We start from the raw sequence: 26,656 nt of genomic DNA on the forward strand, positions 1-26,656 counted from the left end.
TCCAGAAGCTCTTTCCACATTCCGCACACTAATATGGTTTCTCCCCTGTATGAATTCTTTGATGGGAAGTGAGTTTGGAGCTTTCAGTGAAGCCCTTTCCACATTCCACACACTGATAGGGTTTCTCCCCTGTATGAATTTGTTGATGGGAAGTGAGAGAGAAGCTGTTACTGAAGCTCTTTCCACATTTCACACACGGATAGGGCTTCTCCCCTGTATGAATTCTCTGATGTGAAATGAGATCGGTGCTCCTACTGAAGCTCTTTCCACATTCCACACAATGATAGGGTTTCTCCCCTGTATGAATTCTTTGATGGGAAGAAAGATGGGAGCTCTGACTGAAGCTCTTTCCACATTCCACACAATGATAGGGTTTCTCCCCTGTATGAATTCTTTGATGGGTAGTGAGAGAGAAGCTGTGACTGAAGCTCTTTCCACATTCCACACACTGATAGGGTTTCTGCCCTGTATGAATTCTTCTATGGGAAGTGAGATTGTGGCTGTGACTGAAGCTCTTTCCACATTCCACACACTGATAGGGTTTCTCCCCTGTATGAGTTCTTTGATGGGAAATGAGAGAGGAGCTCTGACTGAAGCTCTTTCCACATTCAAAGCACTGATAGGGTTTCTCCCCTGTATGAATTCTTTGATGGGAAGTGAGTTTGGAGCTTCCAGTGAAGCTTTTTCCACATTCCACACACTGATAGTGTTTCTCCCTAGTATGAATTCTTTGATGGGAAGTGAGAGAGGAGCTCTTCCTGAAGCTCTTTCCACATTTCACACACTGATAGGGTTTCTCCCCAGTATGAATTATTTGATGGGAAGTGAGAGAGGAGCTATGAGTGAAGCTCTTTCCACATTCCACACACTGATAGGGTTTCTCCCCTGTATGAATTCTTTGATGGGAAGTGAGGTTGGAGCTATGAGTGAAGCTCTTTCCACATTCCACACACTGATAGGGTTTCTCCCCTGTATGAATTCTTTGATGGGAAGTGAGATCGGAGCTCTTCCTGAAGCTCTTTCCACATTCAAAGCACTGATAGGGTTTCTCCCCTGTATGAATTCTTTGATGGGAAGTGAGTTTGGAGCTTTCAGTGAAGCTCTTTCCACATTCCACACACTGATAGGGTTTCTCCCCTGTATGAATTCTTTGATGCGAAGTGAGATTGGAGCTCTTCCTGAAGCTCTTTCCACATTCCACACACTGATAGGGTTTCTCCCCTGTATGAATTCTCTGATGGGAAGTGAGATCGGTGCTGCTACCGAAGCTCTTTCCACATTCCACACACTGATAGGGTTTCTCCCCTGTATGAATTCTCTGATGCCTAGTGAGAGAGGAGCTCATACTGAAGCTTTTTCCACATTCCACACACTGATAGAGTTTCTTTCCAACGATATTTTGTTGATGGGAAGTGGAATGGGAGTGCTGACTGCAGCTTTCTCCACACTCCAAATTTTTGGAGTGGGTTCTCCTCTCTGGGGATTTTATCGTGGTCACCTTCCTTCTTGATTTCTGATTCATCACAATCTGCCATGGAGACAAAAAGGGATTAGAGCCTCAGGAACAAATGAAGAAGAACTGAAGGGAGTTCAGTGTGTGTTTATTACCTTTGTTGTTTGTCATTAACCAACATATTTATTATGAGATTCTGTTGAGGTGCTGAATGTTGCTTTGTTTGATATACAGTAGTGGTCAAAATTGTGGAATATCTTTGGAGAAAAGTGTATTTCAGAGGTTTAATGGCTCATAACACTGCTTCTTTTGGAGTAATATCATAAAATTATGTATCAACGGAAATTGTTCAATTACCCATATTCTATCTAATGCTATAGCCAAATAACCAGAAAAAAGAAGGACAACTTGCTTAGGTTGACTTTTGTCAGTGTCTTTTGTGATTGCTATCAAGTTGGTTGGTTTTTGTGTGTTCTTGTAAAACATAATAAAATTATAGAAATGGCACAAAGAGTTGAGGAGGCTTCCGGCGATCGCGGGAGTGGAAGCAAGCGGGATTCCTCAGTGCTGAGAGAATCCAGCTTTTGAGGGGAAAAGGGAGTGCTGCAAGAGCGCCGCAGCTCCCCAAACACCCTTGAAAGGATATTCAAGGGGCAGGGTCCTGGCACGGTCCAAGAGCTTATCCTCCGGCTGCCAAGTAACCTCTTTTTCGGAGGCAACGAGAGCGGTGGGGTAGAGAAGCGGACAGCAGGAGGCCATTTCTATCCCTCAAGAGTGAAGCTCCGAGCTTGCACACAGAAGTGATCAGCTCTCAAACATTAAGAAATCGAATTGGGACTTTTAAAAATACAAATCCATGGATTAGAGCCAATTTGAAGTGGGTAAGGTGGAAAAAAAGGAGATCAGCCTTGCCTGGAATTTAAACTACACACAAGAACAATCTTCAGAGCGGGACAAAAACGTAAGTCAATCCAAACGGATTAAACTGATAATTTATTTGACTGCCTTTTAAAGGACTATAAGGAGTATAAGGATTATAAAGATAGAGAAAAGGGGGAGAGTCGTTTGGAAGGCAATTAATAGTCTTATCAGAGAGTCGGTGGGAAACGTCGGGGGGAGAAGACTCCGAGAGCTTTCTACTTTTGTTTTTAAAAAGATCTGCGCAATTGGCCGCGACGGACTTTAAAACTACTGATTTATTAATTCTAGCCTGTGAAGAGAGACAGAAGTTACTAAGAGGGAAAATACTGTTTCTTTACCTTAATTTGGTGGAAGTTTAAAAGAAGTTTGAGAGGAATTAGGAGTGTTTTTGCCCTCTGAAGTTCATACACCCCCCCCGCCTCCTTCTCTGCGGAGTATTTGAATGGGATACAAAGAAGCGAACTGCGCCATTTTTGTATCTTTGATGGGGGAGGCTTTTGCCCTTCTCCTTCTCTTCCCCTCTCTTTGAGACTTAACACAGACTTTTATTTGTTTGGTGGCATCTTATGGATTTTGATTTCAAGATATATCTGGCAGGGCAAAAAGCCGAGAATAAAATTTAAGTTCTTAACAGATTTAAAAGAGAGGGGAGGCGAGGACTTCCGGGTCAGCGCCATCGATTAATGGCGGATTCCCTCTGAGTCTTGGAGGGACCAGCTCCGCGGGATCGGGTCTTGCCACTGTGGCAAAGCGGGGACCATTTAAAAATCACAGGCGGGGGAAGCCTGTGAACGTGAGGACTCGGCGGGCACCATTTGCGCCCCCCCAATCGGCAAAGGGACCCTTTTAAGGGCTCCGGAGCGGGACGGGGTGAGCGGCGCGGTGCTGAGAGTCGACTGCTTCTTCCGCGGAGCGAAGCCGCACAGCCGTGATCGGAGAGCGCTGACTTTTTCCTGGGACAATTGGATTCTAAAGTAACTACTCGTGAGTAGGATTAAATTGGATTTAAAAGGAGTAAGAACAAGCTAATTTGATACCGAAGCGGGAAGGTATAAACAGGAAGTCTGCCTTCCCTTCTTGTAAATAGATCAAAGCAAAAAGACTGTAAAGCGGAAACTTGGAAAGACGTTTGAAAAAGACTTAAATCCTAACATCAGGAAAGCGGTCTCCCCTCCAGATTGCAGGAGTGGAGGGGGGAAAGTTTGAGGTTTATTTACCTGCAAAAACAAGAGGAAAAGGAAGCTAAAATCTGCTGACTAAAACCTGGGAACGGACTGCCCCCAGACAAGGAAAGCCGCTCAGTGGAAAGCTTATCGGTAAGCAGAGGATTTTTGACTTAGCTCTGCAAAAAGAGATACAGTGTTTCTGGACTTCTACTGGCTTTAAAGTAACTCTTTAAGTGGACTGAAACTGTTGTTTTTTAAGTGAATTGGGGGACTTATAAGGATTATATTTGTATTTTAAAAGTTGCAAGTTCTGGCTGTTACTGTGTCCCCCTAGAGGAGGCTTGACATTGTAACAATAACAACTGAGTTGGAAAATTCCTTTTCAAAACAAACCCTCAAACCGTGGGATTGACCTTGGATTCCCATGAGAGTGTTATGGCAGATGGAAGAGGAAAGTTAGAGCTGGCACAGGAAAAGACTACTAGGTCTGGCAGACACTATCGGACAGACACTGCGCAGCAGCGAAGGGCTTCAACATCTGGAGCATCTGGAATACCAGGGGCTGCCCCTCCACAGGTCAAACCAAAAGTTATGTCATCCGAAGACGTTTTGGCACATGCACTTGGAAAAATTAATGAATCCTTGGAAAATTTAGCCAAGCAGGTAGCTGAGACAAATAAACAAGTAGCTGAAGCATCAGTTAAAATTGACCTGAATACTACAAGCATTAATAATTTGGGACAGAAGGTCACTACCAATACACAATCCATTGAAAAATTACTGCAGGAATCTGCTTCGACCAGAAAGATAGCTGAAGAAGCAAAAGACATTGCAACTGCTACCCAAGAGAAGATACCACCAGTATACAAGCAACTGGAGGACCACAGTTTGACACTGTCCATGATTGAATTGAAAGAGAAACAAAAGAATTAAAGAATTAGGGCTGTACCAGAACATGAGAAAGACAACCTGGCTGACTTTCTTACACAGGAATTTACAGATTTTTGGCAACAGGACTTGGGGAAGGAAGAATTCAAGATAGTGAGTGCATTTAGACTTGGAAGAGGACAAAGGAGGAACAAGGTGAGGGATTGTTTGATTACTTTCCGAACAAAAGAGGAGAGAGATAAAATTATGAATCTGCACTATCAAAGGACTCTGGAAATTGACGACTCAAGAGTTGAGATATTTAAGGATATTCCAAAACATCTTTTGGATTTAAGGCTTAACTACGGTGACCTAGTTGCCCTGCTGAGAAGAAATAGAATTCTCTTTAGGTGGGAATTTCCCCAAGGACTATCCTTTAAATATAAAGGAAGGAAGATAAAAATAAGATCAGTTAACGACAAAGACAGGTTTTTGAAAGACCACGAAGAAGATCTACAGAAAGAAGCGGAATCCGGAGAAGAGCCAAGAGCACTGGAAAAAGGAATACTAGATATAGCAAACCTATCTTTTGGATTGCATGGTCCAGAGAAAGAGACACCATTGACAGAACAAGAACAGACACTCGGAGCAGTTGGAGGTAAAGTGAAGTAACCCCACCATGGCTCTGCAACTTTTAAGTTGGAATTGTAATGGCCTTAACTCCCCTCGGAAGAGAAAAAGTGTTTTTCACCTACTAAAAAAGGAACAATTGGACTTGATTTGTCTACAAGAAACGCATGTAACAAGGTTACACAGGAAATTACTCATTAACAAGAGATTGGGACAGGAGTTTATTTCATCTGATAAAGTCAAAAAAAGAGGAGTTGTGATATATGCAAAGGAGAGACTATTACCGAAACTAATCTTTAAAGATGAACAAGAAAGATTCCTGGCAATTGAAATTCAAGTACAAGGAGAGAAATTTCTGATTATAGGAATTTATGCACCGAATGAGGGGAAATCTGAATTCTTTAAAAAGTTGCATGAGATTTTATTGGACTATCTTGATGGGGGACATGAATGGAGTAGTACCTACAAACATGGACAAGGCACAAAGGCAGGTAGTCACCAAGGATGGTAGACTACCCAAAACCTTTTTTGAGATGACAGACAATATGGACTTAGTGGACATTTGGAGAACAAAGAATCCCTTGGGAAGAGAGGGAACCTTCTTTTCTGAAGCCAAGATGACATGGACTAGAATTGACCAAATATGGGTAACTAGAGGAATGGCACCAAAGATAAAGAAAGTGGAAATCTGCCCAAAAACTTGCTCCGACCATAACGCTTTAAGGATGGAGATGAAGCAAACATCAACTGGCTCCTTCAGATGGAGCATGAATGACACCTTATTTGGAGATAAAGAAGTCTATAAAAAGGCCCAAAAAACTTTGAGAGACTATTTTGAAATAAATATGAACACCAATGTAGAAAAAAGAGTAATCTGGGACGCAAGCAAAGCTGTTATGAGAGGGTTTCTGATACAACAGAATGCAATAAAGAAGAGAAGTCAAAATGAGAAGAAAGATAAAATTTTGGAGAAAATAAAAGAAAGTGAGAAGAAATTGAGGGCAAAACCAAAGTCGCAGGAAATTTTGAGAGAAATAAAATTATATCAAGTACAATATATGGAAATGATGAATCAGGAAATAGAATGGAAAATTAAACAAATGAGACAAAAGACATTTGAATCAGCCAACAAATGTGGGAAACAGCTGGCTTGGCAAATGAAAAAAAGACAAAAACTAAATACTATCACAAATTTAGAAGTGGAAGGAAAGAACATACATAACCCAATTGAGATTAGAAATTGTTTCCAGAAGTACTTTAAACAATTATATTCACAAGGGCCTCAGAAAGAAATGGACATAGACCGATTTTTGAAAACAAATGGATTACAGAAAATCTCCCAAGAAAGCAAATTAATGTTGAACTATAAAATATCTGAACAGGAAGTAGAAGGTGCCATTCAAAATATGCAATTGGGCAAATCTCCAGGACCAGATGGGCTGACTTCTAGATATTATAGATCTTTGAAAGAGTGGTTATTACAACCTTTGAAGGAAGTCTGCAATGAAATTTTGGAAGGGAAAAGGGCACCAGAGTCGTGGAAAGAGGCGTATATTACACTTATAACGAAAACAGAGACTGAAAAGACTCAGCTTAAGAACTACCGCCCTATATCGTTACTTAATGTGGATTACAAAATTTTTGCTGACATTCTGGCCAAGAGATTGAAAAAAGTATTGATGGAAGAGATTCATAAAGATCAAGCGGGCTTTCTCCCGGGAAGACACTTGTCTGATAATTTGAGGAATATAATTGATATATTGGAAAAATTAGAAGTGAATATAAACACTAAAGCAGTTCTGATATTTGTGGATGCGGAGAAAGCTTTTGACAACATCTCTTGGAGTTTTATGAAGAAGAACCTACAGGGGATGGGGGTAGGCCAAGGTTTTGAAAATGGTATAGGTGCAATATAGGTGCAACAAAAGGCAAAATTAATTGTAAACAATGTGGTGATGGAAGAATTTAAGATAGAAAAAGGGACATGACAGGGGTGCCCAATCTCTCCATTGCTTTTTATATCGGTCCTGGAGGTTCTGCTGAACATGATTAGAAGGGACCGGTTGGTTAAAGGTATACAGGTCGGAGCCAAACAGTACAAATTGAGAGCATTTGCAGATGATTTAGTATTGACGTTACAGGAGCCAGAATCTAGTACCAAAAGGGTTTTAGAACTAATTCAAGAATTTGGTCACGTGGCAGGATTTAAACTGAACAAGTCAAAAACTAAGGTTTTAGAGAAAAAATTAACACCGATCGAAAGAGAGAGGTTTCAGAATGAGACAGGTCTAACTGTGGTTAAGAAAGTGAAATATTTGGGGATTAATATGACAGCAAAAAATGGGAACTTATTTAAAGATAATTAAGAAAAATGTTGGATGGAAGTGAAAAAAGGTTTAGAAATTTGGTCAAATTTGAAGCTTTCCTTGTTGGGTCGAATTGCAGCTATAAAGATGAATGTTTTGCCTAGAATGTTGTTTTTGTTTCAAACATTACAGATTGTGGACAAAATGGATTGTTTCAAGAAGTGGCAAAAATATATTTCTAGATTTGTCTGGCAGGGCAAGAAGCCCAGAATAAAATTTAAGATATTAACTGATGCAAAGGAAAGAGGCGGATTTGCCCTGCCAGACCTTAAACTTTACTATGAATCAGCAGCATTCTGCTGGTTGAAAGACTGGCTGCTTCTTGAGAACACAGACATTTTGGACTTAGAAGGTTTTAACAACGTTTTTGGTTGGCATGCATATTTGTGGTACGACAAGGTTAAAGCACATAAAGCATTTAAGAACCATATTGTCAGGAAAGCTTTGTTCAATGTTTGGATAAGATATAAGGATTTATTGGAAAATAAAACCCCAAGGTGGGTGTCACCAATGGAAGCAAAGGCCCAGAAAAAGCTCAATATGGAGGCCAAATGGCCGAAATATTGGGAAATCTTGGAACAAGAGGGAGACAGATTAAAACTGCAGAGCTTTGAGAAACTAAAAAACAAAGTGCGAGATTGGCTTCATTATTATCAGATAATGGAGGCATATAATTTGGATAAGAAAATTGGCTTTCAGGTGGAAAAATCAAAATTAGAAACAGAACTGTTAGAACCCAAAACTAAGATTTTGTCAAAGATGTATAACTTGCTGTTGAAATGGAATACTCAGGATGAAACGGTGAAATCTGCTATGATTAAATGGGCACAAGATGTTGGACATAACATTATGTTTGCTGACTGGGAACAGTTGTGGACCACAGGTATGAAATTCACGGCATGCAATGCCTTAAGAGAGAATATTATGAAAATGATATACAGGTGGTACATAACCCCAGTCAAGCTTGCAAAAATATATCATTTGCCCGATAATAAATGTTGGAAATGCAAAGAAACTGAAGGTACATTCTTTCACCATTGGTGGACGTGCCCAAGAATTAAGGCTTTCTGGGAAATGATCTACAATGAAATGAAAAAGGTATTTAAATATACCTTCCTGAAGAAACCAGAGGCCTTTCTTCTGGGCATTGTCAGCCAATTGGTGCCAAAGAAGGACAGAACTTTTTTTATGTACGCTACAACAGCAGCAAGAATACTTATTGCAAAGTATTGGAAGACACAAGATCTACCCACTTTGGAAGAATGGCAGATGAAGGTGATGGACTATATGGGATTGGCAGAAATGACTAGCAGAATCCGAGACCAGGGAGAAGAGTCGGTGGAAGAAGATTGGAAGAAATTTAAAGACTATCTACAGAAATATTGTAAAATTAATGAATGTTAGAATGATGTTGGATTGAAATTAAGTGGTTTCCAGCTGTAATGCTTTAAGAGAATATGAAAAAAAGGATTATAAATAGGTAATAATATAATGGTAAGGATTTGCTGAACTAACCATTTGTGGTGGAATACAAAAAAGGGAGGTATGAGGAGGTCCGGGAAACAAGTTAAAGGAAAATAAGCAATTGAAAATTTATGTGTTTTTAAATTTTCTTCATTCTGTATTTTTGTTATTTATCTGTTTTTTCTCTTTTTTATTTTATTGTAATATTTTAAAAAATCTTAATAAATATAAAAAAAGAGAGAGGGGGGGGAGGCTTGGCCCTGCCAGATATGAGATTATATTATGAAGCATCGTGCATATGTTGGTTGAAAGAATGGATGAAATTAGAAAATACAGATTTGGAAGGATATGACAATAGATTCGGTTGGCACGCATATTTATGGTATGGAAAAAAACGAGTGCATAAAGGTTTCAAAAATCATATTATTAGAGGATCTCTGATTGAGGTATGGGGTAGGTACAAAAACCTACTTGAACCAAAAATACCACACTGGTTATCACCATTAGAGGCGATGAGTGTTAAAAAGATCAATATGACTGGGAGGTGGATAACATATGGAAGTTTAATTGAGAAAGAGGGAAGTAAGTGGAAAATGAAACCATATGAAGAAGTGAAAGAATATGTAAACGATTGGCTGCATTATTTTCAGATTAATGAAATGTTTAGAAAAGAGGTGGCAGAAAGAGGCTATTCTGAAAAAGAATCTAGGTTTCAAAGAGAGTATTGAATAACGAAGTTAAAAATTTATCTATGATGTATAAATTATTATTAGAATGGCATTTGAAGGATGAAGAGGTTAAATCAGTTATGATTCAATGAGCCAAAGACTTTGGATATAACATTCAATTTGATGATTGGATAAAATTGTGGAAGGAAGGGATGAGATTTACGGCATGTACCACAATTAAAGAAAATGTTATGAAAATGATATATCGATGGTATATCACACCAGTTAAATTAAGTAAGATGTATAAGGTGAGTAATAAATGTTGGAAATGTAAGGAGAAAGAAGGGACATTTTATCATATGTGGTGGGAACGTGAAAAAATGAAGTGCTTCTGGGAAATGATATATAATGAGATAAAGAAAATACTGAAATATACATTTGTTAAAAAACCAGAAGCATTTCTATTAGGAATATTAGGTGGTGAAATAAAAAGGAACGATCAGAAAGTATTTCTGTATGCAGTAACAGCAGCCAGAACTCTTTTGGCCCAGAAATGGAAACAAGAAGAAATGCCTACAAATGAAGAATGGAGATCGAAATTAATGGATTACGCGGAACTGGACAGATTGACAGGGAGGATTCGCAACCAACAAGACCAAAGATTCACTGAGGACTGGAGTAAATTTACAGAATATATTAAAAATATTTGTGATAGTGATATAACGTTTGTAAGCTTTCAAGAAGCTCTGTAAGAAGATTTGGTAGAAATATTGTTTAAACAACATGGGAAGAAAAGATATATATAATGCAATCTGTGATAATTACGGAAAATTATCAGACATGTTGATGGAAGTCTAAAAGAAAAAAAAGATATGTGATGAGTTTTTGATGTTTAATGATGTTATAAATTTGTTTTTATTGGAAAATTAATAAAAATCATATAAAACAAAACAAAACAGAAAGCGATGTAAAATTGTACTGTTAAGTGAACAAGGCTACAGTTATAAAGAAATTGATGAAATATTAGGAAAAACTTAACCAAAGCAGGCATTTCTATATTTTTGAAGAGGTATAAGGAGACTCAGTCACTACAAAATCAGACTTGTTAAGGCAGGGAAAGGTGCACAAAGGCAAGTGATGATGGACGAGTGGAGAGACTGTCCCTACATGACAGAAGAAAATCATTTGGGTGGATACAAGATGACATGGCGCAATGTAATATGAAGTTGAGTGCAAGGACTGGTCTAAATGTTAGAATTCTAAGGAAGAAGCCATTGTCATCTCTCAAGCAAAGGTTGAAAAGATTAAACCCATGTTAACTAGACAGCGGAACAATGGGACAATGTTATTTGGTGTGATGAGACCCAAATCTCCTTGCTTGGTAGTGATGGCATGACATACGCAAGGAGAAGAATCAGAGAAGATTTACATCCTACTTGCATTACACTGACCGTGAAACACCCAGATAGTGTGTTGATCTGGGGTTGTAGGGCAGCAAAAGGTGTGGGCAAAATTTACGTCATTAATGGGAATGTAAATGCCCTAAAATGCATAAATGAAATATTTGCGCCCAAACTGAAGCGTTCCTCAGGTGATCTTTTCCCAGATGCTGAAGCATATTGTCAGGGAACTGCCATCGGTTCAGGAGGGAGAGAGGAAAAGCCGAATGGATTACAGAGAGCCTCCAGGGATCATGGGAAGTAGCCCCTCTTCAACGGAGGAGAGTAAACACGCCTCCAGTGGAGCGGAGCTGCAGGAGTCGGAAGAGGCAAGACGGTGCCAGGACAACTTGCCTGGCCAAAGCGGGGAGGAGAGGGGTCCTTCGTTACCCACGCTCTCCTTGCGCAGAAAGCATCCGTGCAGAGAGGGGAGGTGCAGACTGGGCGTCAAGAAGCTGCTTTGCTGGGGAAAGTTTAGGAACCGCCCACTCACGGATTCTGCCAGCGACTGAGTCAGCCACGGGAGAGTGGCGCTCCGGACAGATAAGGTTTATTTTGGCAGCAAAAGAAAGGCTTCACAGCCAAGCAGGGAGATATTTGCCTGCTTGCTCTCGAGCAACCCCTTGGAAACATTCCACACATACATATATATATATATTCTATTTTATACTTCAACAGGATTCCGCTCCATGTCATGTTGCTGCTGTGTGCAAAAGGTGCTTTCAGGATAAAGATATTTCACTGCTGGAATGGGCTGGGAATAGCCCAAACTTTAACCCAATCAGAAATCTATGGAGCCGACTAAAGAAACTTGTTAGTCAGGACTTCCGGTCGGCGCCAGCGATTAATGGCGGGTTCCCTCTGAGCTCCGGAGGGAACCGGCCCCGTGGAGCGTGGGTCTGGCCGCTGCGGCAAAGCGGAGACCCGAAGAAATCGCAGGCGGTGAAGCCTGCGAATGCGGAGGCTCAGTGGGCTCCATTTGCGCCCCCCCGACTGCAAGGGAGCCTTTTTAAAGGCTTCTGAACGGAGCGGTGGTGAGTGGCGCGGAGCTGAGAGTCGCGCACCATCGTACCGTCTTCACGGGGCGAAGCCGCAAGCCATTGTCGGAGAGCTTCGATTCCTTTCTGGAAATTCGGACTGAAAACAACTACCCGTGAGTAGGGGTAAGAAGATAAATTTATATAAATTTTTAAAAAATTCGGCACTGAAAAGGGGAAGTGCCAACAGGAAGTCTGCTTCTCCTGATTTGTAGACAGGACAAAGCAAAGAGAATATAAAGTAGAAACTTTGAAAGACGTACTGAAAGACCCTAATTCAGCACTAAAGAAAAAGGATCCCCCTCTGCTTAGCAGGGGCAGAGGGGAGAAACTTGATCATTATCTCTCCTGCAAAGACAATGAGAGGCTTTTCCATCGGCTGCCTCTAAAACCTGGAACGGACTGCTTTTGACAGCTGTCAAAGTGCTAAGTGTTAAGAACGTTGATACTCTGTGAAGGGAATAATTGCATATAAAGAGATTTTGGACAGAAAAAGTTATTTTTGGTGGAAAGTATGCTTGATTAAAGAACAAAGAGGAACTACTAGGACTATATTTGTTACCATTGAAATTGAAATTGAAACTGTGTCCCCCTAGAGGAGAATTGTTGCAATAAGCTTTGTGCTACAGAATAACAGAGTCTGGAAATCCCCTTTTAAAACAAAGTAACCAAGCGTGAGACTGACCTTGGACTGTTGTATGGGAGTGATATGGCAGATGAGAAGGGAAAAATAGAACAAACGGAAGAAAAAAAGCTCAGATCTGGGAAACAATATAAAACCGACATTACACAACAAAGAAGGGCCTCAACATCTGGTCCAGCAGGCTCAGCAGGAGTTACAGTTCCACAGCAAAGACCAAAAGTTATGTCATCTCAAGATCCAATCGCCCAGGCATTAAGTAAAATTAATACATCATTGGAATTCCTAGCTAAACAAGTTGCAGAGACAAATAAGCAAGTAGCGGAGGCCTCAGCAAAAATTGATTTGAATACTACAAGTATAAATGAATTGGGGAAGAAGGTGAACTCAAATACACAATCTATTGAGAAACTTATAGAGGAATCGGCCTCCACCAGGAAATTAGCCGAAGAAGCAAAAGAAATTGCAACTGCCACTCAGGAGAGGTTTCCACCGGTATATAAGAAGCTTGAGGACCATGACTTGACCCTGTCTATGTGGGAACTTCAAGGGAAAGAGAAGAATCTGAGACTTCGGGCGGTACCAGAAGAGGAACAAGACAATTTGGCGGACTTTCTTATGAAAGAATTTACTGATTTTTGGCAAAAGGACCTGGGAAAGGAAGAAATTAAAATAGTGAGTGCTTTCAGGATTGGTAGGAAACAAAGAAAGAATAAAGCAAGGGACTGCCTGATCTCGTTAAGATCAAAAGAAGAAAGAGATAAAATTCTTAATTTACAGTACCAAAGACGTTTGGAAATTGGAGACTCTTTCGTGGAAAATTTTAGGGATATCCCTAAACTTATTTTGGATGTCAGGGCCCATTACAGAGATTTGGTGGACCTACTGAAAGGAAATAGAATTCCTTTTAGATGGGAATTTCCTCAAGGCCTATCCTTTAAATTTAAAGGAAGGAAAATAAGAATAAAGACTGTGGAAGATAAAGACAAATTTCTTAATGAACAAGGCGAGAATCTGCAGAAGGGAGTGATTGGAGAGGACCCAACTGACTCACAAGGAACTTTGGATGTAGCAAATTTGTCATATGGACTTGCTGAACCAGGGAAAGACACACTACCGACTGAGGAAGAAGAGCAACTCGGGGCAGTAGGAGGGAAGAACAAATAATTTACCATGGCTCTGCAACTTCTAAGCTGGAACTGTAATGGGATCAATTCCCCTCGAAAGAGGAAAAGTGTTTTCCATATATTAAAGAAAGAACAATTGGATTTGATTTGTTTACAGGAAACACATGTAATGAGGTCACACAGGAAGTTGCTCATTAATAAGAGATTGGGACAAGAATTTATTTCATCGGACAAGGTTAAAAAAAGAGGAGTTGTGATATATGCAAAGGAGAAATTGCTACCGAAACAAATTTTTAAAGATGAACAAGGAAGATATCTGGCTATTGAAATTCAACTTCAAGGAGAAAAATTCCTGATTGTAGGGGTGTATGCACCGAACGAGGGGAAATCTGAATTTTTTAAGAAGTTGCATGAGGTTCTTCTGGACTATATGGACTATAATATAATCTTAATGGGAGATATGAATGGAGTTGTCTCTACAAATATGGATAAGGCACAAAGACAAGTAATTACCAAAGATGGGAGATTACCAAAGACTTTTTTTGAACTGACTGACAATATGGACTTGATTGACATTTGGAGAACTAAGAACCCTCTAGAGAGAGAGGGAACTTTTTTCTCTGAAGCAAAAATGACCTGGACTAGGATTGACCAAATTTGGATTACTAGAGGAATGGCACCGAAGATAAAAAAGGTAGAAATCTGCCCCAAAACTTGCTCCGACCATAATGCTGTAAAGATGGAGATGAAACAAATGACACCCGGCTCCTTTAGATGGAGGATGAATGACACCTTATTTAGAGATGAAGAAGTATACAAAAAGGCCCAAAAAACTTTGAGAGACTATTTTGAAGTGAATTTGGCCACTAATGTTGAAAAAAGAGTAATATGGGATGCCAGTAAAGCCGTGATGAGAGGGTTTCTGATTCAACAGAATGCAATAAAGAAGAGAAGTAGAAATGAGAAAAAAGATAAAATTCTGGAGAAAATAAAAGAAGGAGAGAAGAAACTGAGAGCAAACCCAAAGTCACAGGAGATTTTGAAAGAAATAAAGCTACTTCAGGTACAATATATGGAATTGATGAACCAGGAAATAGAATGGAAAATTAAACAAATGAGACAGAAGACATTTGAATCAGCAAACAAATGTGGGAAATTACTGGCATGGCAATTGAAAAAAAGACAAAAACTAAATACAATTACAAATCTGGAAGTAGAAGGGAAAGACATACATAATCCAAATGAGATCAGAAATTGCTTCCAGAGATATTTTAAACAACTTTTTGCACAAGGGCCACAGAACGAAATGGATATAGACCGATTTTTGAAGACGAATGGATTACAAAAAATTTCACAAGAAAGTAAACTCATGCTGAACTGTGAGATAACTGACCAGGAGATAGAAGGTGCCATTCTAAATATGAAAGTGGGCAAGTCTCCAGGACCGGATGGGTTGTCTTCCTGCTACTACAGACTGTTGAAAGAGTGGCTAATGCAACCACTGAAGGAAGTTTGTAATGAAATTATGGAGGGGAAAAGGGCACCAGAATCGTGGAAAGAGGCCTACATTACACTAATACCAAAAACAGGGACTGAAAAGACTCAACTTAGGAACTACCGTCCCATATCCTTATTAAATGTGGATTACAAAATCTTTGCTGACATTTTAGCTAAGAGATTGAAAAAAGTACTGATTGAGGAGATTCATAAGGACCAGGCGGGCTTTCTTCCGGGTAGACATCTTTTGGATAATCTAAGGAATATAATTGACATTTTGGAAAAGTTGGAAGTGAACAAAAACACTAAGGCTGTTTTGATATTTGTGGACGCGGAGAAAGCCTTTGACAACATTTCTTGGAGCTTTATGAAAAAGAACCTACAGGGTATGGGGGTAGGCCATGGTTTTGAGAATGGTATTGGTGCAATATATTCAGAACAAACGGCTAAACTAATTGTAAATAATGTGGTTACAGAACAGTTTAAGATAGAAAAAGGGACACGACAGGGATGCCCAATCTCCCCTCTGCTTTTTATCTCGGTCCTGGAGGTTTTGCTGAACATGATTAGAAGGGACCGGATGGTTAAAGGTATACAGGTCGGAGCCAAACAGTTTAAATTAAGAGCGTTTGCAGATGATCTAGTCTTGACACTACAGGAGCCAGAATCTAGTACTAAAAGAGTTTTAGAACTAATTCAAGAATTTGGTCAGGTGGCAGGATTTAAATTAAACAAGTTAAAAACCAAAGTTCTTGAGAAAAATTTAACACCGATAGAGAGAGAAAAGTTCCAAAATGAAACAGGCCTGACTGTGGTTAAGAAAGTGAAATATTTGGGGATTAATATGACAACTAAAAATGGGAATTTGTTTAAAGACAATTATGAAAAATGTTGGGCTGAAGTGAAAAAAGATTTAGAAATTTGGTCAAATTTGAAGCTTTCCTTGTTGGGTCGAATTGCAGCTATAAAGATGAATGTATTGCCTAAAATGTTGTTTTTGTTTCAAACTTTGCAAATTTTGGACAAAATGGATTGTTTCAAGAAGTGGCAGAAAGACATTTCTAAATTTGTCTGGCAGGGCAAGAAGCCTAGAATAAAATTTAAGATATTAACTGATGCAAAGGAAAGAGGTGGATTTGCCCTGCCAGACCTGAAACTTTACTGTGAATCAGCAGCATTTTGCTGGTTGAAAGACTGGCTGCTTCTTGAGAACACAGACATTTTGGATCTTGAAGGTTTTAACAATGTTTTTGGGTGGCATGCATATTTGTGGTACGACAAGGTGAAAGCACACAAAGCTTTTAAAAATCATACTGTCAGGAGAGCACTGTTTAATGTTTGGACTAGATATAAAGATCTCTTGGAAAATAAAACTCCAAGGTGGTTGTCACCAATGGAGGCTAAAGCTCAGAGGAAACTTAACATGGAGGCTAAATGGCCAAAATATTGGGAAATTTTGGAACTAGAAGGGGACAGATGGAAACTGCAGAGTTTTGAGAAATTGAAAGATAAAGTGCGAGATTGGCTTCATTAATACCAAATAAGGGAGGTTTATAATTTGGACAAGAAAGTTGGTTTCCAGGTGGAAAAATCAAAATTGGAAACAGAATTGCTAGAATCCAAAACTAAGACCTTGTCAAAAATGTATAACTTGCTGCTGAAATGGAATAGGAGGTATGGCGGTGGGGGTATGGCGGTGGGGGCAGATGTTATAGGCGAAGGGGATCGAGATACAGATATGCTCGTACCCCTTCCAATCTGCGCCCCATCCCGAGGGACGAGGGTAGGGTGAGCAAGGATTACTCACCTCCGTCACTGGTGTTGTGCAATGCCAGGTCTATAGGCAACAAAACCGCCACCCTGCGAGATTTCTTTACCTCGCAGGGGGTCGATCTGGCTTGTGTGACGGAGACCTGGGTGCGCGAAGGGGAAACTGTTACCTTACGAGAGATGGCGCCCCCGGGTTTCTCCGTCCTCCACCAGTCGCAGACTGTGGGCCGAGGGGGAGGGGTGGCATTATTAATCCGGGAAGATTGTTCTTTCAGGGCTCTACCATCGCCACTGATCCCCGGCATTGAATGTGTTGGCCTAGTGTGGGGCTCTGAGGTGAGCTTGGCTGTCTGGCTGGTGTACCGGCCACCTAGCGCACCAGCAGCCACCCTGTCAGGCCTGCTGGAGGCAGTGGCCAGCTGGGCCTTGGAGTTCCCTAACCTATTGGTATTGGGGGACTTCAACATCCATGCTGATGCCACTCCCTCCTCACAGGCTCTGGACCTGGTGTCTTCCATGGCAACACTAGGGCTCTCCCAGTTTGTTTCGGGCCCCACACATCAAGCAGGCCACACGCTGGATTTGATCTTTGGTGCCGGTATAGATGTGATCATGTCTCCTTTGATGAAAGTGCCATGGTCTGATCACTACGCTCTGAAAGCCAGGATTGACTTTCCACCCCCACCCTGCTTAGGTGGCGAGCCGATTTGGGCTCGCCCGCAGAGGCTGATGGACCCTGATAGATTCCGTCAGGCCTTGCGGGACCTTGCTCCCCCTGGCGACTCATTGACTGAGCTTGTTGAGGGCTGGAATACCCAGCTCCTGGCAGCCATCGATGAGATCGCACCTAAGCGCCCTCTGCGACCCCACAGAAACCGGGCTCCCTGGTTTACCGAGGAGCTTCGGAAAATGAAGCGGGATCTCAGACGGCTAGAGCGAGTATGGCGGGGTGCTCGTGACGGAGCCTCAAGAACATCTTATAGGGTTTTTATGAAAACCTATGAGATGGCAGTGAAGGCCGCTAAGAAGTCTTACTTCTCGGCCTCCATTGCATCCGCTAGCTCTCGCCCGGCGCAATTATTTAGTATAATTAGGTCTTTAACGTCCCTTGAAGGACAGCCAAATTTAAATAACAATCTGACACACAGCTGTGAGGCATTTGCGAGCTTTTTTGCGGAGAAGGTCCTGTTGCTCCGCCATGACCTTCCTGCCAATTTGGACACAATAAATGAACTGGAGACCCCTCGACTGTCCTCGGGTCCAGTATTGGACCACTTTGACCAGATATCTCCAGCCGATGTGGACAGACTCCTCCAAGCTGGAAAGCCCACCACCTGTCCTCTTGACCCGTGCCCGTCATGGCTGATTAGAGTGTGTCCAGATGAGGTGCGGGCCCCCCTGGGGGATATCATCAATTTGTCCCTTGGCACCGGGATATTCCCAGGGGAACTGAAGGAGGCAGTGGTGCGTCCGCTCTTAAAGAAAACATCATTAGATCCCTTAGATCTGTCCAATTACCGCCCGGTTTCGAATCTTCCATTCCTGGGTAAGGTGATTGAGAGAGCGGTTGCTGAACAGCTTGGTAGGTTTCTGGATGAAACATCGGCTCTCGATCCATTCCAGTCCGGCTTCCGCGCTGGTCATGGGACCGAGACGGCTCTGGTCGCCCTAACAGATGATCTCCGCAGGCAGCTGGATCGAGGCGGGTCAGGGCTGCTGATTCTTCTAGACCTGTCAGCAGCCTTCGACATGGTCGATCACGAACTCCTAGACCACCGCCTTGCCGACGTGGGGATCCAGGGCACAGTCCTCCAATGGCTGCGCTCGTTTCTCTCTGGTCGGGGACAGAGGGTGGCGCTTGGGGGGGAATTGTCATCGCGCCACTCCTTGGTGTGTGGAGTGCCTCAGGGTGCGATTCTCTCCCCGATGCTTTTTAACATCTTTATGCGCCCCCTCGCCCAGCTTGTTCGGAGTTTGGGGCTGGGTTGCCATCAGTATGCCGATGACACCCAACTCTATCTGTTGATGGATGGCCATCCTGACTCGGCCCCAGACACACTGACCAGATGCCTGGAGGCTGTGGCTGGATGGTTACGTGGGAGCCGGTTGAAGTTAAATCCTTCGAAGACAGAGGTCCTCTGGCTGGGACGGGACGATATGGGATTGAGGGGGCAACTCCCATCTCTTGCGGGGGTGCAGTTAGTGCCAGCACCGTCCGTTAAGAGTTTGGGTGTAATCTTCGATACCTCCCTCTCTATGGAGGCGCAGATTACAGCTATAACAAAGGCGGCATTTTTTCATCTCCGCCAAGCTAAGCAGTTGGCCCCTTATCTCTCTCGCCCTGACCTAGCCACTGTGATCCATGCGACGGTCACCTCCAAACTGGATTATTGTAACTCGCTCTACGTGGGGCTGCCCTTGAGACTGACCCAGAAACTCCAGCGGGTGCAGAATGCCGCGGCGAGACTCCTTATGGGGTCTTCGCTGCGAGACCACATTCATCCGGTGCTATATCAGCTGCACTGGCTCCCGGTGGAGTACAGGATCAGGTTTAAGGTGCTGGTTTTAACCTTTAAAGCCCTATACGGCCTAGGACCCTCGTACCTACGGGACCGCCTCTCCTGGTATGCCCCACAAAGAAACCTACGGTCTGCAAATAAAAACATCCTGAAGGTCCCAGGCCTCAGAGAGGTTAGGCTGGCCTCAACTAGAGCCAGGGCCTTCTCGGCTGCGGCTCCAATCTGGTGGAACGTTCTGTCAGAAGAGACTAGGGCCCTGCGGGACTTGACATCTTTCCGCAGGGCCTGCAAGACAGAGTTGTTCCACCAGGCCTTTGGTCAGGGCGCAGCCTGACTCCCTCCTCTGGCAACCTGCACAGAGTTTTTCTTAATGGTTGCCATTAACTTGATTTTAATTAATTTTTATAATGAAATATTTTCAGAATGTTGGTTTATTTGATTGTTTGATTATTTGATTATTTGATTGTTGTTAGCCGCCCTGAGCCCGGCTTCGGCTGGGGAGGGCGGGATATAAATAAAATTTATTATTATTATTATTATTATTATTATTATTATTATTATTATTAATACTCAGGATGAGACGGTTAAATCTGTAATGATTAAATGGGCACAAGACGTTGGACATAATATTATGTTTGCTGACTGGGAACAGTTGTGGACCACCGGGATTAAATTCACGGCATGTAATGCCTTTAGAGAGAATATTATGAAAATGATATACAGGTGGTACATGACCCCAGTCAAGCTTGCAAAAATCTATCATTTGCCCGATAATAAATGTTGGAAATGTAAAGAGACTGAAGGTACATTCTTTCACCTCTGGTGGACGTGCCCAAAGATTAAGGCTTTCTGGGAAATGATATATAATGAATTGAAAAAGGTATTTAAATATACCTTCTTGAAGAAACCAGAGGCCTTTCTCTTGGGTATGGTCGGCCAAGTGGTGCCAAAGAAGGACAGAACTTTTTTTATGTATGCCACAACAGCAGCAAGGATACTTATTGCAAAGTATTGGAAGACGCAAGACCTACCCACTCTGGAAGAATGGCAGATGAAAATGATCGACTGTATGGGACTGGCAGAATTGACGAGCAGAATCCGTGACCAGGGAGAAGAGTCGGCTGAAGAAGATTGGAAAAAATTTAAGGACTATTTACAGAAATATTGCAAAATTTCAGAAAGATAGATGGTGTTGGATTGAAATTGAGAGGTTTCTAGTTGCAATGATATATAAGAACATAGATGGGGAAAAAAAGGGTTTGAAAAATAAGGTAATGTTACAAGCTGTAATGCTTTAAATGAAGGATTTGCTGAACAAATAATCTTAATTGGGATACAAGAAGGAGAAGTACGAGGAGGTCTGAGAAATGTGTTATTTAAAAGTACGGTTTATGAAATTTATGTCTTTGTTTAATGTTTTTGTTTGTTTTGTTTGTGTGTTTGTTTAAAAAATTGGAAAACTGAATAAATATATTTTTTTTAAAAAAAGAAACTTGTTAGTCAGAAGCAACCCAGCAATAAAGTCCAATTAACAGAGGCAATAATTTAATCTTGGTTTCACGTTATTACAGCTGCAGAACTAAAAACTTGGTTCATATCATGGGAAGGCATTGTAAGGCCGTAATTAAAGCTAAAGGTTGCCAATGGTTATGACTGCTGTTCTAATAAATGGTTATGACTGCTGTTCTAATAAATGGTTATGACTGCTGTTGTAATAAATACTCCTTCATAAAAATTCTTTCATTACATTCTTCATTAAATTATCTTTCCATTGATATATAATTTAATGGTATTACTCCACACAAAAGTGGTGTTATGTGCCATCAAACCTCAGAAATACACTTTTCACAAAAGGTTTCCACAATTTTGGCCACTAGGAGAAGTTGTTCACTTTAAAGTTAATGCTCTTTTTATATGGGATCAGATTATTATTATTTATGTTTCATGTTTATAAATGTGTTGGAAGCCATGTTTATATATGTGTTGGGGCAACCCAGCCAAATGGGCAGGGTATAAATAAAAAATATTATTATTACTACAGTGGTACATCGATTTAAGAGCAGCCCTGTTCCGGAAAAGATTAAGTTTGTAAAGCATCTTCATCACCAGTGTCATCAGCATCACTGCTACTAAACCATCGGAAGATGCAGACATTGCGTCTTCCTTGCCTCAGCAGACAACGAAAGTCAGAAAGAACAAAGAAACAGCTTTCCTGGTTGTTATGAAAGCTCCTCCCCAGATGCAGGACACTCTGAGCTGTTAACCCTGTAAGCTCTAAACTTCACAACTTATCTTTCCTAACAATTCTGAAGCTGACATTTAAGATGGCCTGGGCAGTTCAGACCAGCCCGGTCGTGGTAGAAAAAGGAATAATTTGAGGAAGATTGTTCAAAGAAAAAACTGTAAGTTACTGTTTATTGTGGGGGTGTTAGGTTCCCAGGTGTTATAGGGGCCACAGTTGAACTCTGTGAAAATAGATGAGGTTGGTCACATAGAGGTATTTTTTGAATTTCCAGGCTAATATGATGATCCCTATGCAAAAGCCTTTGACTGTGTCGACCACAGCAAACTATGGCAAGTTCTTAAAGAAATGGGAGTGCCTGATCACCTCATCTGTCTCCTGAGAAATCTCTATGTGGGACAAGAAGCTACAGTTAGAACTGGATATGGGACAACTGATTGGTTCAAAATTGGGAAAGGTGTACGACAAGGCTGTATATTGTCTCCCTGCTTATTTAACTTATATGCAGAATTCATCATGCGAAAGGCTGGGCTGGATGAATCCCAAGCCGGAATTAAGATCGCCGGAAGAAATATCAACAACCTCAGATAAGCAGATGACACAACCTTGATGGCAGAAAGTGAGGAGGAATTAAAGAACCTTTTAATGAGGGTGAAAGAGGAGAGCGCAAAATATGGTCTGAAGATCAACATCAAAAAAACGAAGATCATGGCCACTGGGCCCATCACCTCCTGGCAAATAGAAGGGGAAGAAATGGAGGCAGTGACAGATTTTACTTTCTTGGGCTCCATGATCACTGCAGATGGTGACAGCAGTCACGAAATTAAAAAACGCCTGCTCCTTGGGAGAAAGGCGATGGCAAACCTAGACAGCATCTTAAAAAGCAGAGACATCACCTTACCAACAAAGATCCGTATAGTTAAAGCCATGGTTTTCCCATTAGTGATGTATGGAAGTGAGAGCTGGACCATAAAGAAGGCTGATCGCCGAAGAATTGATGCTTTTGAATTCTGGTGCTGGAGGAGACTCTTGAGAGTCCCATGGACTGCAAGAAGATCCAACCTCTCCATTCTGAAGGAAATCAGCCCTGAGTGGTCACTGGAAGGACAGATCCTGAAGCTGAGGCCACCTCATGAGAAGAGAAGACTCCCTGGAAAAGACCCTGATGTTGGGAAAGATGGAGGGCACAAGGAGAAGGGGACGACAGAGGACGAGATGGTTGGACAGTGTTCTCGAAGCCACAAACATGAGTCTGACCAAACTGTGGGAGGCAGTGGAAGACAGGAGTGCCTGGCGTGCTCTGGTCCAGGGGGTCACGAAGAGTCGGACACGACTAAACAACAACAACAACAATGATGATCCCACAGGGAGCCTTACCAAGAGAGGCCACGATCCCACGAGTCTCCTCCATGACGTCCTTATGCAGAGCTCTCTGGTCAGGATCCAGCAACGCCCACTCCTCATCCGTGAAACGAACAGCGACATCTTCAAAGCACACTGGACCCTAAAAGAAAAAGGGAAATGTCCTCCTCTGAGACAGCAGAAATATGATCTGCTACATAATGCTCTGTTGTTTCCTTGCAGTGTTGTTTCAATAGGATTGTTTTGCAGCACATTTTAATTATGGGTGCTTATTTTATTCTGTGTTTTAATTATGGGTATCCGTTTTTGTGCAAATAGGAGGAACTCCACCTTGTGTTTCCCAAGTCATTCTGCCTACGCAAGCGTTCCAGTTTCCCCAATGGAAGGATCCACTATCTCCTCTCCTCGTGTGCTGTTCTGGGAAGGTTCCCTCCCAATGCCCTAGAGCCAAATTCAAGGGGTTCATGGGGGCATGGAGAGGGGGAGGAATGGGGGGCAGGCCCCATTTTGCAGCGGATGGGGCTGGTTAGGTGAATCCAGGCCGCTATTTGTTCTCATTTGTCCACTGCTTAGAAACCAATTTTTGCATTCAGTTATCAATCTAGAAATAAAATAAGCCTGTTTTGGATGGCCATCTGTCTTGGATGATCTAGCAGAGATTCCTGCATTGCAGGGGGTCTCCTGGCTCTGAGAGACAAGCAGGGAGGGCGGCTTCTGGCAGAAGGAGAGGGAGCCACCGGTGGCTCCTCCTTCTCCTGACTCACCTCTGCCTCTCGACCTTCCTCTCCCACTTGCCTCCTTCCTCTTCTGCCTCTGATTCTGCACTGCATTCTGCCACAGAGTCTCCCAGCTCACTAAGCTCTGTTTCCCCTTCAGCTTCTGACACTTCGTCTTCCCAGGCTTCTCCCTCTTCTCCCTCTACCCGCTCATCCTTCCTCCACCTCCACTCCTTCGGCTCTGAGCCATCTTCCCTTCCTGGTTCCCCGGCTGCTTCCTCCCACCACTCCTCTGTGCCCAACCAGTCCATGACATTGCTCCATCCCTTGGCCTCTGTCCCCACAAGGCAGCTTCCCCTGACCTGATCTGGTTCCACAGCCGCTGCTTCCCTTCTGCCCCCATGAAAAGGCGGATCAGGAAGTCTTGCCGGCATCCTTCTGTCACCTGCAAAAGAAAAAAGGTAAGCAGGACGCCAGGAGTGCCTGATTCTCTCACAGGTGAAACAGGGCATCTCTAACTACAGATGGGCCTTTGAGAAAGCCTCACCTGCTGAGAGTATTTGGAGGTTTGTGCCCATTTCATATGTTAGTTGTGCAAAAATACATCTCCCCTCCTCTGGACCATTCTTCCCAACTGTCTCTCCCCAAAACAAGATGAAAAGAACCCTCAGATGAGTTGGAAAACCAACAGAATGAGACCAGTGGAGAAAAACCACCTTCCTCCTTACCCAGTGGCCTCTCTCTGGTGTCCAACGGAGGCCTCTCTGCCTCACAGGAATCCAGGTCCATTTCTGCAAAACGATCCCTTTTCTGAAAGAAAAACAAGGATTCAAAACTAAATGAATGGTGAGAAATGTTAGAAAGAGAATGACAAAGACAGAATCTTTAAGGGTGTTAGATCTCATTCCCAGAAAAAGGATGGGTCATCAGCATACCATTATGGGATGTTCTCTGTCCTGTTTGGAGCCCCTTGGGAGTATCCAGAGGAAAGTCTCTCTCACCTGCTTTCTCTCCTCTGCCTGACTCAGGAGGAAACCTTCAGCCAGGGCCACCGCCTGGGAACTGGTCTCCGCTCCACAGTCCCTCACCCAGCTCTCCATCTCCAGGGGAAGGACAGCCAGGAACTGCTCCAAGATCACCAGGTCCAGCATCTCAGCTTTCGTGTGCCTTTCTGGCTTCAGCCACTGATGGTCAAGGTGGTAGAGTCGGCTGCAAACCTCTCGGGGTCCTTTGGCCTCCTGGCAGCAGAACTGCCTCAACTGCTGGCTCTGCCCCTCTGAGCAGAGGGTGTCCTCCTCAACCAGGATCTTCTGCACAGAGTTTTCCCAGAATCCCCCACTGCTCCCAGTTTGGTTGGCATGGCCTCTTCCTGTTCCAGGGCCAGCTGAGTCTCGCTCACCCATCTGTGCTCTCAGGAAGCCTCTGAGAGATCGGAAGGAACCCTTTGGTCTTCTGCCAAGTTCTGTCTGTCTTAAGGAGAGGAGCTAGCAAATCCTACAAAGCAAATACATTGTTCTGTTACAGAATTTGTCTAATATCAGGAGAAGAAAAAGGTTCCCTGAGCAAGCCTGGATGAGTCTTCCTGGCAACTAGGGCTGGACTGCACCACATCCCAGACCATTAGCTATCTTTTTTGGGGGAAAGAAGAGTAGGAGAAGAAATATGTCTCTAGCCTTCTAGCAATGCAAATTGTGGAGGCAACTGAAGGGATTTCTGTGAGATTAATCAACCTAGTTTCTGCTGCTTTCCAGTCAATGCATGAAGTCAGAACCGAATGACAAAGGAGTCATTTGTATCTTGTGGGAAATGGATGCTTGGCTCTAGTGGGGGTCCTCACCTGGGGGTCCTCAGGAGTTGCTCCCCCCACCCCCACTCCCCTGCTTCTGTCTTCTTTTTTCCACTTGGAATCTCTTCTGATCTCAGGACAGACTCCTGGGGTGGGGTCCCTTTTTCTGTGCTCTGAGGGCCAGATATGCACCTGCTCAACCCCCTGAGGGCCAGGTATGGGCAGGGCCGAAGACATATCCCTTGAAATTTAGGAGGGTAATTTAGTAGTATTATTCTGTTAGATAGCTTAACACACACACAGCCATTGATGCCAAGGTCCCTGGAGGCTCAGGGAGTAGCAGCGCCCATTTCTGTCTAGTTTTCCAGCAACAATCCCTTTGGGACAGGAGCTGGTCCTGGGATGCCATGCTCTGGGTGCGAGGGGATGGCTGCAGTGGCCTCCGTGGGGAGCTGCCCTGGGAGACACTGGGAAACTGGTCCCCAATGCAGCAGCCAGACTCTGGGCTGGGATCCCGCTCTTTATTCCTGGCCTCTCTTTTCCACCTTAACTTCCTTCCTCCCTGTGGGGTTTTCTTTATTTGGGGGGGGGGGCTAGTCCACCTCCTCGTCCAGCTTTGGAAAACCATTTGCACGTGTTTCCTTTGTTGTGCAATGAGGCTGAGCGACGTCACACAGAGTTAAACTCCCAGGGACCCCTTTCTTTGAAGGAGGGAGATCTTTTCTGAAGGGGGGGCGGAGGACCAAATGAGTTTGGGATCCTCTGATCTCCAGGAAGGAGAGCGTGGCAGACCTGGCCCCTCCCTGGCAGGACCCTCTCCTGTCTGACTTGGGGTCCCCCCCCTGCAGGAGCAGATCAGGCCCCCCAGGCCTCCTCCCCTGCTGCAGCCCTGGGACCCCCACCAGATCCCAGAGAGAGAGGAGACTCACCAGATCCCAGGAGGGGGCAGCGAGGCAGCCCTTGCAGGAGAGACACCGAAGCTGGGG

The 26,656-nt window shown here is 43.0% G+C and overlaps 1 protein-coding gene and 2 pseudogenes across 2 annotated transcripts in view; 1 reads left to right on the top strand and 2 right to left on the bottom strand.

Annotated features, from left to right (window-relative positions):
* On the bottom strand, nucleotides 1-24,688 carry LOC128412061 (zinc finger protein 883-like; annotated as a pseudogene).
* LOC128412277 (zinc finger protein 420-like) overlaps nucleotides 1-26,656 on the top strand; it is a 309,743-nt pseudogene that overhangs the window by 91,053 nt on the left and 192,034 nt on the right.
* The window catches only part of LOC128412045 (zinc finger protein 883-like), an 88,135-nt gene that overhangs the window by 56,063 nt on the left and 5,416 nt on the right, over nucleotides 1-26,656 (bottom strand). The window lies entirely within an intron of this gene.

The sequence above is a fragment of the Podarcis raffonei genome, chromosome 4 (genome assembly GCF_027172205.1).
Source record: "Podarcis raffonei isolate rPodRaf1 chromosome 4, rPodRaf1.pri, whole genome shotgun sequence".
Taxonomy (NCBI): domain Eukaryota; kingdom Metazoa; phylum Chordata; class Lepidosauria; order Squamata; family Lacertidae; genus Podarcis; species Podarcis raffonei.